The sequence below is a fragment of the Xenia sp. Carnegie-2017 genome, unplaced genomic scaffold, assembly GCF_021976095.1.
Source record: "Xenia sp. Carnegie-2017 unplaced genomic scaffold, XeniaSp_v1 HiC_scaffold_24, whole genome shotgun sequence".
In the NCBI taxonomy this organism is placed as follows: domain Eukaryota; kingdom Metazoa; phylum Cnidaria; class Anthozoa; order Malacalcyonacea; family Xeniidae; genus Xenia; species Xenia sp. Carnegie-2017.
In genome coordinates, this window is record NW_025813487.1 from 8,378,973 (window position 1) to 8,391,722 (window position 12,750).

Genomic DNA, 12,750 nt, shown 5'->3' on the forward strand with positions numbered 1-12,750 from the left:
GTTGAATTTAAGGATCAGATAATTTACAGTATGTGGCATGAAGACAAACTTGTTAATGGTTGGGATGACGTAATTAAGGAGACCTTAATCACCGACAAAGTCATTGAAAAGTACACGCGTGATATTACTCGCTGTCTACCCTACGCTACTTTTTCACCTTCAGCAGGTAAGTTATTAATAAGTGCCCAGCAATTGGATTTTCGTAGGCGTAAGTATATGAAAGTATTTGACGTTAAAAACATACAAATTATTTATAGTTATTCTAATTCTTTTCTCGAGTGTTTCTTTGTTGATGAAAGGTATATAATTTGTGGTAACTTACAATTGATTGACTTGAAATATTTTAAGACTGTAGAATTATCTATCCTCCCTGTGAATATATTTCGAAGAACTTTTTATTACTGTCGTAAACGCAAACTTGCTTTAATGTTTTCTTCTTTTAAGTTCCCTGTACAATGCCTAAAAATCATCTTGCCACAAGGATAAATTTGATATTTGATGATAACATCTCTCACCATTTTGGATAATGACTAATATATTGCTCTTTAAGAAAATCTTGTTCAGTTTTTTTGCATGATCCCTATCATTGTTGACATCTCAATTAATGTCTGTTTGCGTATGATTTCATAAAACGACCTGTGTCTAATTATGTTTGTTCTGTACAGAGACCACAGTGTACGATAATGTCAACATTTAGAGAGATCATGTATAAAAGCTGAACTTAATTAAAGATGAAAATTCAATGACAATAAAGACAAACCATAAACACAAATGATTTAGTGTCTAATATAATAATTTTCCTTGCACAAGAAAATAATTTTATTGACTTTTATCTCCTCACTCACACAAACATATAAAATGCAACTATTGTTAGTTATTGTACCATTGGTTATATTCTGTTTATATCTACACCATATAAACATATAATTTTTGTGCAAGTGTATTCAGTTTTTCGATACTCTTACACCAAAAATAAGTTGTTACTAATTAAATATATACTATCTTGAACTGAAATAATTTCTTAATACTTTTCAATTATTGCATTTTGATATACAAAATATCTATGTGTTAAGTTGTTAAGAGAGACAAAGACAGCCCAATTGTTACTTCGGTTATATGAATATTTTCATCTTTATCAATTTGAAAAACGTTAATTTATAATAAAACAATGGTACCTTTGCTAATTTTTTCAAGAAAAAGTAAAAAATTGGCTGTCTTTCTCAATGACTGTTAAAAAGTAAATCGTAAACTGCACAAGAAAATGACTTATGATTGACGTTAATCATCGTGATAAACAATTTAACCATAGTGACTTAGCACTCCAAACCGTATGAACAAGAAAAGTTAACAAAAGTCAAAGAAAATTTTGCAATATAGAGAGACAGAAAACAAATCACAATGTTGCATATGGAAGGATGTTTAATGACAAGTTTTTACTTTTAATGAAAAATCGATATCAAGCATTGTTAAAGTTTGAACACTTTTACTTTGTGAATCGATACTTTATGGGAATTATTTTTAACAACATCAACTCAAACATCAGTGGACATTCTTCAAGTTACTTTGCCAAAGTTTGATATGTTTATGGCTTGTCTATAAAATTACATCGTGTACTCTTAATTCAGACGATAATACAAGAAGGAGAAGCTTTACTTCAGGAAGTGACGTAATGAAAGAAATGATAAACTTATGTACCATGATTCTCTGTGGATTTTTTGTTGTACTTTGTAACGTCACCTAGGTCACGTGTTCATTGAAATGTCATCTGTTGTCAAAATTAGAAGATATGAACTTTTACATTTTTAAAATGGTGAAGCTGGCTGTTCACTTTGTTTACTTTTTATAAAACTGAAGCGTGAAATTATCATCTCACATGGACATTTTGATGTGAACATAACGCTTAAGTAATCATGAGAGTGAATGAAAAGAATTTGATTTTTTTACAATGTGGCTATTAGAGATGGCCAAAGCGATTTTTTTTGTTGCATCTACAATTGAAGCTGCTTCTTCATACAAACACACTGTCATTGTGAATATTATGACACTCGATTGCCTTTTGGTATACTCTGAAATATATATGTACTTGAATGGTACTATAACATTTGTGATATGAATTAAGATCTTAACAGCAACATGTCATGAAAATTCATAGCAAACGTCAACTATGGATGGTTGTAGAATAAAAGTGATCATCTTAGTTCATATAAATGGTCAGCAAATCATTCACAACAAAAGGAACTTCAACATGTAAGGACTACATCAAATTAGGAGAATAGAAATTATGGAAAAATTTCAACGTCTTTCTTTTTCAAGATGTCATAGTTCTAAATCCACTGTGTTTTATTTTTATGTAGTGTACTAGTTTAGATCATTAAATTTATTTCATATTGTTGTGTAAATATTTACGTATAGTGAATAGATATCTTTTATAACAACTCATAAACGGTCATCTACCGTAAGCAGACCTTCGGTCGTGGTCTCAATGATGTCCGTTTACGAGTAGCATGACTGTATGCAGACTTTTCATTACTTCACATTTTTTTTACGTTTCTACATTTTTCTTTTGCTTTTTAAATATTAAATGCTAAATAAATGAATCCCACATAACTCAACACCATTTTTTAGACTAATAGTAATTTGCCAACTACCATGTGAAGGTCACTTCTGCTTTAGAAAAGGAGGTGTCTTATCTTGAATTCAAAAATACCAAATTTTAAAATTAGCATTCAATAGTTGTACAATAACTTTCATTCACGTTCAATAACATTGTATTTTGGTAACTGTCATCTTGTAAAGGAAGTTGAAAAACACCCACTTTTTATCAAAACAGAACAATTGCCGTTGCCATTTTAAAGACTGGTTGGGATTCATTCATTTAGAACTTAGAAAAAGTCATTTAGAGAGAAACCTGTCTTTTTGCGCAGTGTTTGTTAAACTTTGTTTTTTAACACATATTAACGTAGTTTTATTATATTAGTATGTTAATGTAGGAAATAATCGTTGTATAAATATGTTTTCTACAAAATTGTTACAATATATGTGTGTTGATCTATTTATAGTGTCTAAAATATTTTTAACATTTGTCCACAACACCAAACCTATGTTGGGACTCTCGGGAAATTAGGCTCACTATTTCCCTAGAGAGAATACGTTAAGTGTTTTGTTATATAGGGAAAAAATCATAAATTTCGACAACTCCAATAAAATCCATGTCTTTGGGGGGAGGGGGGAATTGGCCGGTAAAATTTTGTTGCAAAATGCTGATTGACCACAGCATTTTAGGTTGACTTCCGAGTGTTTTCTTACTTCTTTTTTATTAATATTTGATTTTCGTCGCTAAATAAGCTCGAGAAAAGTTTTTTCAGTTTTAGGTTTGGTGGCTGATTTATTCGTTATGATATTAAAATGAGGGGCAACATCTTTTCACTTGTTTTACTGGCAGGAAATTGTGCTTTATTTCAAGTCATGTGACTACTAATGAACCAATCGCAATTACCATACGCAGCACCTATATAAAAATACAACAAATTGTATAAATGGACATAATTCGAAAATTGATTTACTGATTTGAATAGTTTGCAGGATTCCAAATCTAAATCAAACGATTTTCATGCATATCATTAGTCTCCTAGAATTTAGTGGGACATGGTGATCAGGAATTGAATTTTCAGAATAAGTTAAATTTTATAATACTGTTTTTTGATACATCCTGTATTTGTTTCTTTTTGGTAACACCCCGTATAATGTATATATGTACATAAAGGTCAGATCATCAGCTACAATTATATCATTAACACGTAGAATCTTATAAATTTTCTTACATTAAAGTTTTAGAAAACAGATGCTTTACATGAAACGTATGCATTTAAAACAAAAGATAATGAGGAAACTCATCTCTTTTTTTTTCTTTAATGCGTTCTGTGCATGTAAAGTTCGACGCGTCAAGGGGACGCGTCAAGGGGACGGTGTCAAGGGGACGCGTCTTCCTTTCAAATTTTGCTTTATTTCATTAGCAGTTAGCATTTGATATACAGACATTAGCAGTTAGCATTTGATATACAGACATAAGATTGAGTTTTTATGAAATGTAACAAATTGGATGTTTCTTAAATTTAAATTTGCCAGGAGAGTTTTTCCAAATATCGACAACCTTATTCCCATTTTCCCTGTATGTTTAAAGCTCAGTTAATTTTTCTCGTGTCATGGGCATGTATGCTACTGGACGTAAGTAAGGAACCAAGGCTGTTATATAGCGCGAAGCGCCCAAGGTGGTATATCAATTACAGCCGAGGCTCTATAAAAGTTGTTGATAGACTTATTATACGATGGAAGACGTTTTCCCGAAGTAATTTTTTCATTATATTTGTGCAAAATATTGATTCTATATCGAAAGTAATTATAATATAAACACAATACGTGAAAGCATAAACAATAGAGAAGTGTCCATTACTGTTCGAGTCAAAAGAGTGATGAATCCCAAAGGTGTTTGGTTTTCTACTTTATTTAAAATTCATATTTTTGCATGCTGTTTTCATGATAGCTTTGCTTCCATACACTTGTGGGTTATTTGAGATTTGTCTTTGCTTGTTATGGATGTCTGAGACAGTGAAAAGGTTTGAATTTTTTGGAGGTGCAAACTTTAAACATTTCCAGACACGATTGACTCTGAAATGAAGCGCTAACAACACAAGATATGGATTCAAATGTAAAGCAAGTTAAATCATTCATCGTAAATATGGAAGTTAAAGTTTAAAGTTGTATGAGGATCATTCACTATGGCGTTGTGAAATACAATGTTGTTTCTATTGGGAAGAACTTTACTTTTTGAAGTTGTCAAGTCAAGTGTACAGAATTATGAGATGAAGTCAGTCGATATTAGTTCCGACATGTAACGAGCAGCCTAGGAAGCTTGTGGAGCGTGTGATTTATATTGTCGTGGATCTGAGGAAGATGATGATAATTCAAACGTGAGTGAAATATGAATGTAAAGCAAATTCAGGTTTAAAGTGTCATTACCCAACTAAAAAAATTAAAGCTGACCTTGAAAGCTTTATTATTAAAATTATTTCTACTGTTTTTATTTGATAATCAGAAATCAAGTCAATAATTAATGTCGTATTTTGTCCATACAATCATTGCTGTGTAGTTTATATAAATGAAAAGGCAAAATCCTGCACATAAATACGGAAATACATATTTGACTTGAGGTATTAATGGCTTTCTTCAATCTGTGTTCAGACTTACCTTCCTTTCTTGTTGCAAGAAGATGGAAAAGAAGCTTCTGTGTATTAGTTTTTCTTCGCTGGTTCCCTGATGAATATACTCTCCTGCTGCTAGAGTTATCATTTTAATAACTTTTACTTTTCAGCGTAAAACTTCCCTGAAAACTTAACAGTATTGTGGTGTGTGGCAAAAGTTTGTATGAGTTAGACAGTCCGTGTCAATCGTAGTGTAAACTTTCCGTGGGATGTGTAGTATCAACGCTCCTTTTATGTTTCATGATTTTTTAGAGATTTATTATAAGTTCTTCGCCGATTATTGAGAGAAAAATTTACATTAACTCTAACTTACATTAACTAAGACATTTATTTAATTATTTTAAATCAAACTAACGATTTTAAAATTGTAATTAACGCGTTACTGAAGTGTGTCTACCTTCTTTTTACCCTCAGCAGTTCTATTTTTGAATAATTATCTGAATGCGCACGCGATAAAAAGTAATTTCGCGTGAACTGCATTGAACTGTAATTAGGCAAGAAGATTAACAATAATATGTCTATAAGAAGTATAAAGACTGTGTATTGTCTGTATTGTAGGACATTCATAAAACCAAACATCTTGTGCTTAACTATAACGCTTTTCGTTAACACTGGCACTGTTGTTTACGTTCTGAAGATTTTATAAGTCTTATAAGATTTTACAGTGAATACACATACTACAGCTGACACAACACAGATGCCACATTACAAATGATAGCTATGAACTTAAAGGTGGTCATCCTTCTTTCGTTGTTTTACCGTGAAAATGAACTCATAGAAAAAGCTATTTGTACTATTCGAAGGCATTGATGCAATGCTAAATTTCATAAATATATAGTTGTGTTATATATGTCCCTTTTACCGGCCATGCTACTACCTTGTCAAAATACAAGACTGTTTAGGTTTAGATTTAAACATACAAACATGGAAGTCACGCGAGATCGCGCGCGTGACAAATTGAACATGAATATGGAATGTGTCTTGTGTGGAATGTGTTCTGCACATTGAGTTACCTGGAGAGATAACGAGGCTTGGGAACTGTTGTCAATAAGATGGATGCCAAAAGGAAATTTCTACTTGAAAAATTGTTTGAACACCAAAAGGAAACTTCCACTTGAAAGTTTACAAGAAAAGTTTACTTGAAAGTTTTCTGAATTATATTTTGAAGAGATCCTTATCCATTTCCTGGGCCTGAACTCAATTCATAATGAATGGAGGAATTTTTGTAAATTTTTCTTAATGGAAGATATGCATATCTCGAAGAGAATTGGCAAATTCATGTCTGACAAGTATTTAAGTAATAAATATAAATGACTGGACCAACATCAATCTTATAACTTTGTAAAAAAAGCCTTAACCAGATAATCAGATACCAAATACGGCTAACATGACGTTTACTCCTCATTTGACTCTGAAGATGACTTGAGGGAGATATCTAGAGTGTTTGATCTCAAGAATATCTATAATCATTAAGCAATATAAAATCATTGATAGTTCCCAAAAGATTGTAGCATTTGTTTGCAATGTACGCCTAGTCTTAGTATTGTGGGGAGTTCCGATCCGCTGCGAAATCTGCAAATGAAATCAATGTTGTTAATTTTTTTACTCCTTGAATAAAGATTCAACCTACTGTGTATGCAACCTGATACAAAAAGTTTTTGCTCTGTAATATTGCAGTTCATGTTCCAATAAAAAAGTTTAATTGTTACTCAGCTTCTGCTACCAATCTCCAAAATACTACCAGGTTTTCTCCCCAATCCCAGTATAGCCAATTCTCAATCTCAATCTCTAGAATGTCCTGATGAAGATAGATCTATTTGCAATCCAATGCATGTACAGACTCGGGCAAAAAGAAAAGCTGGTTGGGTATGCCCTGAGCTGTATGGTACCTTGACCTACAAACTTAACGACTGTTCCACGACTCTTTAATGTCATTAAGAATTTGTTTCATTACATTAATACATGAAAAAAAAAAGACATTCGACATGCAATTTTTTACTTGTGTCCAAAATCCCATTAGCAACAAGGTCTTTGAAAAAGTTTATCCACCACGACGCCCATGCTCGACGCAGCATAGTCCACCACGCTTCAATTCTTTGATTACTATGGGAAGAGCCATATTGATGAGCCTTTATTCCAGAGATTACATCGGGGTGAATGCGTCGTAAGAAACTCCGAGCTGTAGCCGTTACGCAATTTTCCGTCCCTCTGTCAGTTCTTATGATGGTCGGGCAGCTTTGTTGTTCTTTTGCACAATTTAAAAACAAGTTTGCATTATCGTTGGGATTATTATTGCTTTTTGTGATCTCAAGCCACATGATGCGTCAACTAAAACCGTCAGTACATTGTGAAATTGGAATCCAAATGGTTTCAATTTATCATATCCGTCATCGTGCTAACAATGATTTGGCTCTAGATTTAGGTAGACTCTCCTTCGAAGTCGATGGGCTCTCCGTAATCTTAACCCGCCAGGGTGAATTTCACCCTTCAAAAAGTTGATTTCTCGACACTGCAAGGACCACAAGACGAATTCACAGCCGAAACCTCCACTGGAAGAGCATGAGTAATAAAGACGATTTATTAAAAATAAAAACGAAAAAAACGCGAAAAGGATTACACTGTTAGTTGGGAGAGATTCTTGTATGGATCAGTTGCATAACACAGTTAGTTGGGAGAGATTCTTGTATGGATCAGTTGCATACCACTGTTAGTTGGGAGAGATTCTTGTATGGATCAGTTGTATACCACTGTTAGTTGGGAGACATTCTTGCATGGATCACTTGCATACCACTGTTAGTTGGGAGAGATTTTTGCATGGATAACTTTAAAAACATGTTGATGATAATATTTATTAGAATCAAGATTATTTAATGTCAAATTGATTCGCATTGTTTTATCCATGTTGGATATTTGAGGTTGGTAGAAAAATTTGAAAGGCCTTAAATTTTGGATTCATGCACAATATATACCATACATTGATTACACTTCATTTTTGCTACTTATATAGTATGTAAAAAAAGAAGTGGATATTTTGTGTTCTATGCAAAAAAGAAAGGTGCTCCTTCCATTGATGTGTCTGTGCTTGCATAACAATCAGAAAGGATTAAGTACTTGATTGATTGCATTTCCCACTGTTAATAAGGTTTCGCTGCCATTTCAAACAAAAGCAAATGAACAGCAGGTTTTTGCTGTGTTGTATCATTTATAGAGAATCATCAATTGTAAGAAATTCTCACTCGTGGAATAATGTATTTCACATTGTACTTTCATTTTACTTAATTATTGCTGCATTTTATGACATAATAAAAATACCATTGAAAAGTCACAAACAAAAAGCTGCTTTTTTTGCTATATTCAAAGTTAAAATGTATGTGCAAAACACAATGTTAGATGCATGATTACCTACAAATGTTTGATTTACTTTTTTTATACATTTTGTAGAAGCTATATCCAGTCCATTCGATCAGCGGTTTTAAGTGGGTTAAATGCAGCAAACTTGTTATTAATAACGAATTGAATACATACTTTTAATCTTACTTAAATGTGCTCTAAGACGCAATGATAATATTTGTAATATCACCCCTAAGAAGTGAAAAACGATGAAATTTTTGCCATGTTGGTTGCTGTTTGCATTAGCAAATGAAGTCTAAACAAGATTCATAAGATACAGAAATATACTACGATTACTTTCAGCATATATTATTTTAGTGGATTGGATGAAAGGTTATGACATTATCCACTGACATAACTAGTTAACTTGACTTAACTTAACATAACTTGGGTGTTGAGAAGCTCTTTAAAAAGCTGTTTACGTTTTCTATCTTTATTTAAGTATTTTATTTATTCCTAAAATACAACAAAATTAGATGTTGTATTAACAATTTCACATACGAGAGTTTCTTGGTTTACATTATTTACATATTTAACAATAGCCAATCTCTACAAGACAATTATGCAAACCTTAACAAGTAAACGCCGCAGTTGCGGCTACTTTTTTGCCTTAATACCTGAATGTTGATGAAGTGACAATTATCGTGACATATACCACACACTGACGTTATATATATCAATGTGTTGATGACATAATGCTGTATTTGGAACATAATGCTGTACTTCGACAAGCCAAGCAGAGAGTCTCACGGCTTGCTTTCTTTGGTACAAGGTAGGATGGTTTTGATGACCTTAAGAAATAAATATTAACGGTTTGTTTACCATTTCCTGAAATTATTGCTGAATATTTGTATTTTAGTACAAGAAATCTTAGACATAGTATGATGTCTCACTAGTTCATTTCATATAATTTCATATACATTTACCTACACGTGACAAGTGAATCAAAACATCTACAAAAACTGTAGACGTTTTGGTTAGAAAGTTACGAGTCTCAGGAGTTAAGATAGCATGGTTGGATATAGGTTTATTTATATTTATTAACTACTTATTAGCTTTGCAATATGGTTTAGTGTGCAATATTGTGTATTTTTATACACTTAAAGTTAAAACTAATTATTGTTCTTTGGCTTCAACTACCCCCAATAACTTCCTAAACTTTTGAAATTGAACTTTCGAGAGTCCCTTGGTCATAATGTCACATAACAATACTTGATAGAAACGATGTTACTTTCGACTTGTTCTCAAATATAATGATACCACACATCTATATCTTTAGTTCTATTATGGAACTTATAGGATTTCTGGTGAGGTTAATTAAGTGGTTCGGTGATAGGTTCCTTTCGCATAAGCCAATATGACACGATCATCCCAAGATTAGCTTTAGTTGGCTGTAGTCACATTCAAACGTCATGTGCTGAGTTGCACCAGAATGGATTATCCAGTCACATCTACTTTCATTTCCATTTGTAATTAACGCTACTCATCAGTATCTTCTTGACAATTTTCACCTTGTTCATTTTCATCTTCTTTGGCACAATGTGCAGACCCTTTCCCTTTGTTCTGGAAATTATGCTTGAATTGTCCTTTTTTGGGGACAATCTCATGCAAATGTCCTCTTTTTGTACATGAGTGAATAATTCCTTTAAAAGAATGCTGATGTTTATTTTCATTCTTGTTTTAGTCCTTTTTCTTGGTGCTATTCACAGGCTGGGTATTAGTCTAGTCTTTAAGTTGGTATTAGTCTCAATCTTGGTGTTAATGTAGTGTTAATCTTCATGCTGATGTTAGTGTTAGACTTGGTTTTAGTGATAGTATTAGTTATAGTGATTGTATTAGTCATTTAGTGGTTTTAATACTGATGTTTGTCTTGGTGTTTATGATGGTGATAGTGATAGTATTAGTGATAGTGTGATGTTGCTCTCATCCTTGCTGTTTGTGACTGTGTTAGTCTTAGTTTAGTGTAGGTCTTAATACTTATGTTGGTCTTGGTGTTTGTGATGGTGATAGTGATAGTATTAGTCATAGTGTGATGTTTGTCTAATCCTTGCTGTTTGTGATTGTGTTAGTCTTACGTTAAAAAAAAGTAATTTTTTTTTGTGTATTTCTTTTTATAATTAGGTGTTTTTGGTGGTGTTAGTCGTATATCGAGTCGCAAGAAAGAATCGTTTTGAAGAACTGTTTGGAATCACCTGTGTCCGATACATAGATAATAAAGCATGTTACATCTAAACAGCCCGACTAAAAGGTGAACAGGAAACAACGACAGCAAGTGCAATGGCAGAACAACGATGAAATTGAATTTAACAAAGCTGCTTTTGAAACACTTGTCTCTTTGATTTTCTAAAGAAGACATAAGTAACTATAGATGTTTTACTAATGTATTATTAAACTAACATTAATATAAATGTATATATTTGTGTAACTCTTTCACACTATATATGTACACTCCTTCTTCGTGTAATTTTTACGAATGTGATTTTTGGTTTGTTGCTTTATCTTCAATGGTCTATTTTTTTTGCATTAAATCCTTCAAGGTAGGAATAGCACTTTAAAATGACCAGGTGTCTTCAACGAACTCTCTGGTCTAGTGGATAGACACAACCTTTCGAGGTTGAGAGTGGAGGTTCGAGCCCTGTCTGGAAAAAGATGTAACTATGCTAAGGATGAATAAGAAATAGGAAAATAAGGAAATAGTGCTGGTTAATAGAACAAAAATGGGATTTCTATTACTAAACTTTTCGAGAATGGAATGCGACACTTAGTATAAATTCAGAAAAAAAACGCTCTCCGATGAGAAGGAGAGCGAAGAAAAAAAAAAGATAGGATCCCATGCAAAAAACCACTCTTAAAAAAACTAAGTCTTTTGCTCAAATTTTTTTATGACTCCCTGTGATCAGGGAGTTATTTTTTTAAATTTTGAAAAGTCAGGAAACCCAAGAGCAAACAGAACGCCCTAATCATCCCTTTCTTACATCCAGGCACTCGTTCCTCAGTTCGACTTTCTGTCTTCCACATCCACCGCGTACACCTGCCAAGTGTGTTGGCAGAGGGGCGAACCAAGGATCTTGTGCACCGGAGGTCATTGATGTCGAACTAAACGCCCAACATCGGCCAGTTGAACTAACCGCTCATCATCGAAAGCTCTATGTTTTTTGGAGTATTTGTCAAATTTTTTCAATGTGAAGCGAAAGAAAAGGAGAAGGTCTTGAACCTTAGATGGTCTTGAACCCGAGAAGGTGAGAGCACTGCACCGACATCTTTACCACTCGGCCAGACGGGTGAATTGGAAAACCGTTTAAAACATGTCAAGTGTTTCTGACTAGACAACACTGCCTTCGTTTCTCTTGAGGCTCACATTTAATACTGTATTTGTTTTGTTCTTTGTCACCATCATTGCAAAGATGAAGAAAGAGACTTACTACGCATTTTAGTTGTTCAACTCTAACATTGCAGGAGAATAAATCATATAACTGAAAGGAGGAAGACGAATGAAGTATGCACAATGTCAGACATTGCCATGTGGTAAATCAGAAAAACAACGCGCATGTTCGTAGTCCATTTAATGGCGCTGGGAGTTTCTAACTTGTCTGTTCAAAGTTAAATAAAATATTTTTTAATTTTTTACCATCATGCATGATAATATTGTAATGGTTTGTACAAAAGCATATGGTTCCTACAGAACAGTATCCACTTACTAATTCAAGTCTTTTGTCAATTTACAATCTTGCCATGTCTTGAGTGTCATCATTTCATCTATAGTCAATGTAATCAATATAGCCAATGCGGTTTTTGTCGACATTTGTGTCTATCTTCTTGTCTACCTTTGTGTCTACCTTCTTGTCCACCTTTGTGTCTACCTTTGAAATGACTAATTGAAAAATTAGTCATTTCATAGTCGAAAGTATTCCAAGTAATCGAAGGTAGTCAATTCACGCGATGCCATGTGGTAAATCAAGGCAGTGACGAGCATGTCTTAGGTCATTTTTTCCGATGCAATGGCGTCGAGATCATTTGACTTTATGTTTGAACTAACTGAACTATTTTTTATCATCATAACGCACCAACCATATTCTTTTCATCGTTGGTTTTGGTTGCGCAC

At 33.2% G+C, this 12,750-nt stretch overlaps 1 long non-coding RNA gene across 1 annotated transcript; it reads left to right on the top strand.

Annotated features, from left to right (window-relative positions):
• Window positions 1-9,374: 9,374 nt before the first annotated feature.
• LOC124450579 lies at window positions 9,375-11,146 on the top strand. The gene is made up of 2 exons (XR_006950109.1): window positions 9,375-9,420; window positions 10,770-11,146. It is a non-coding gene; the product is annotated as an uncharacterized LOC124450579 (long non-coding RNA).
• Window positions 11,147-12,750: the final 1,604 nt, after the last annotated feature.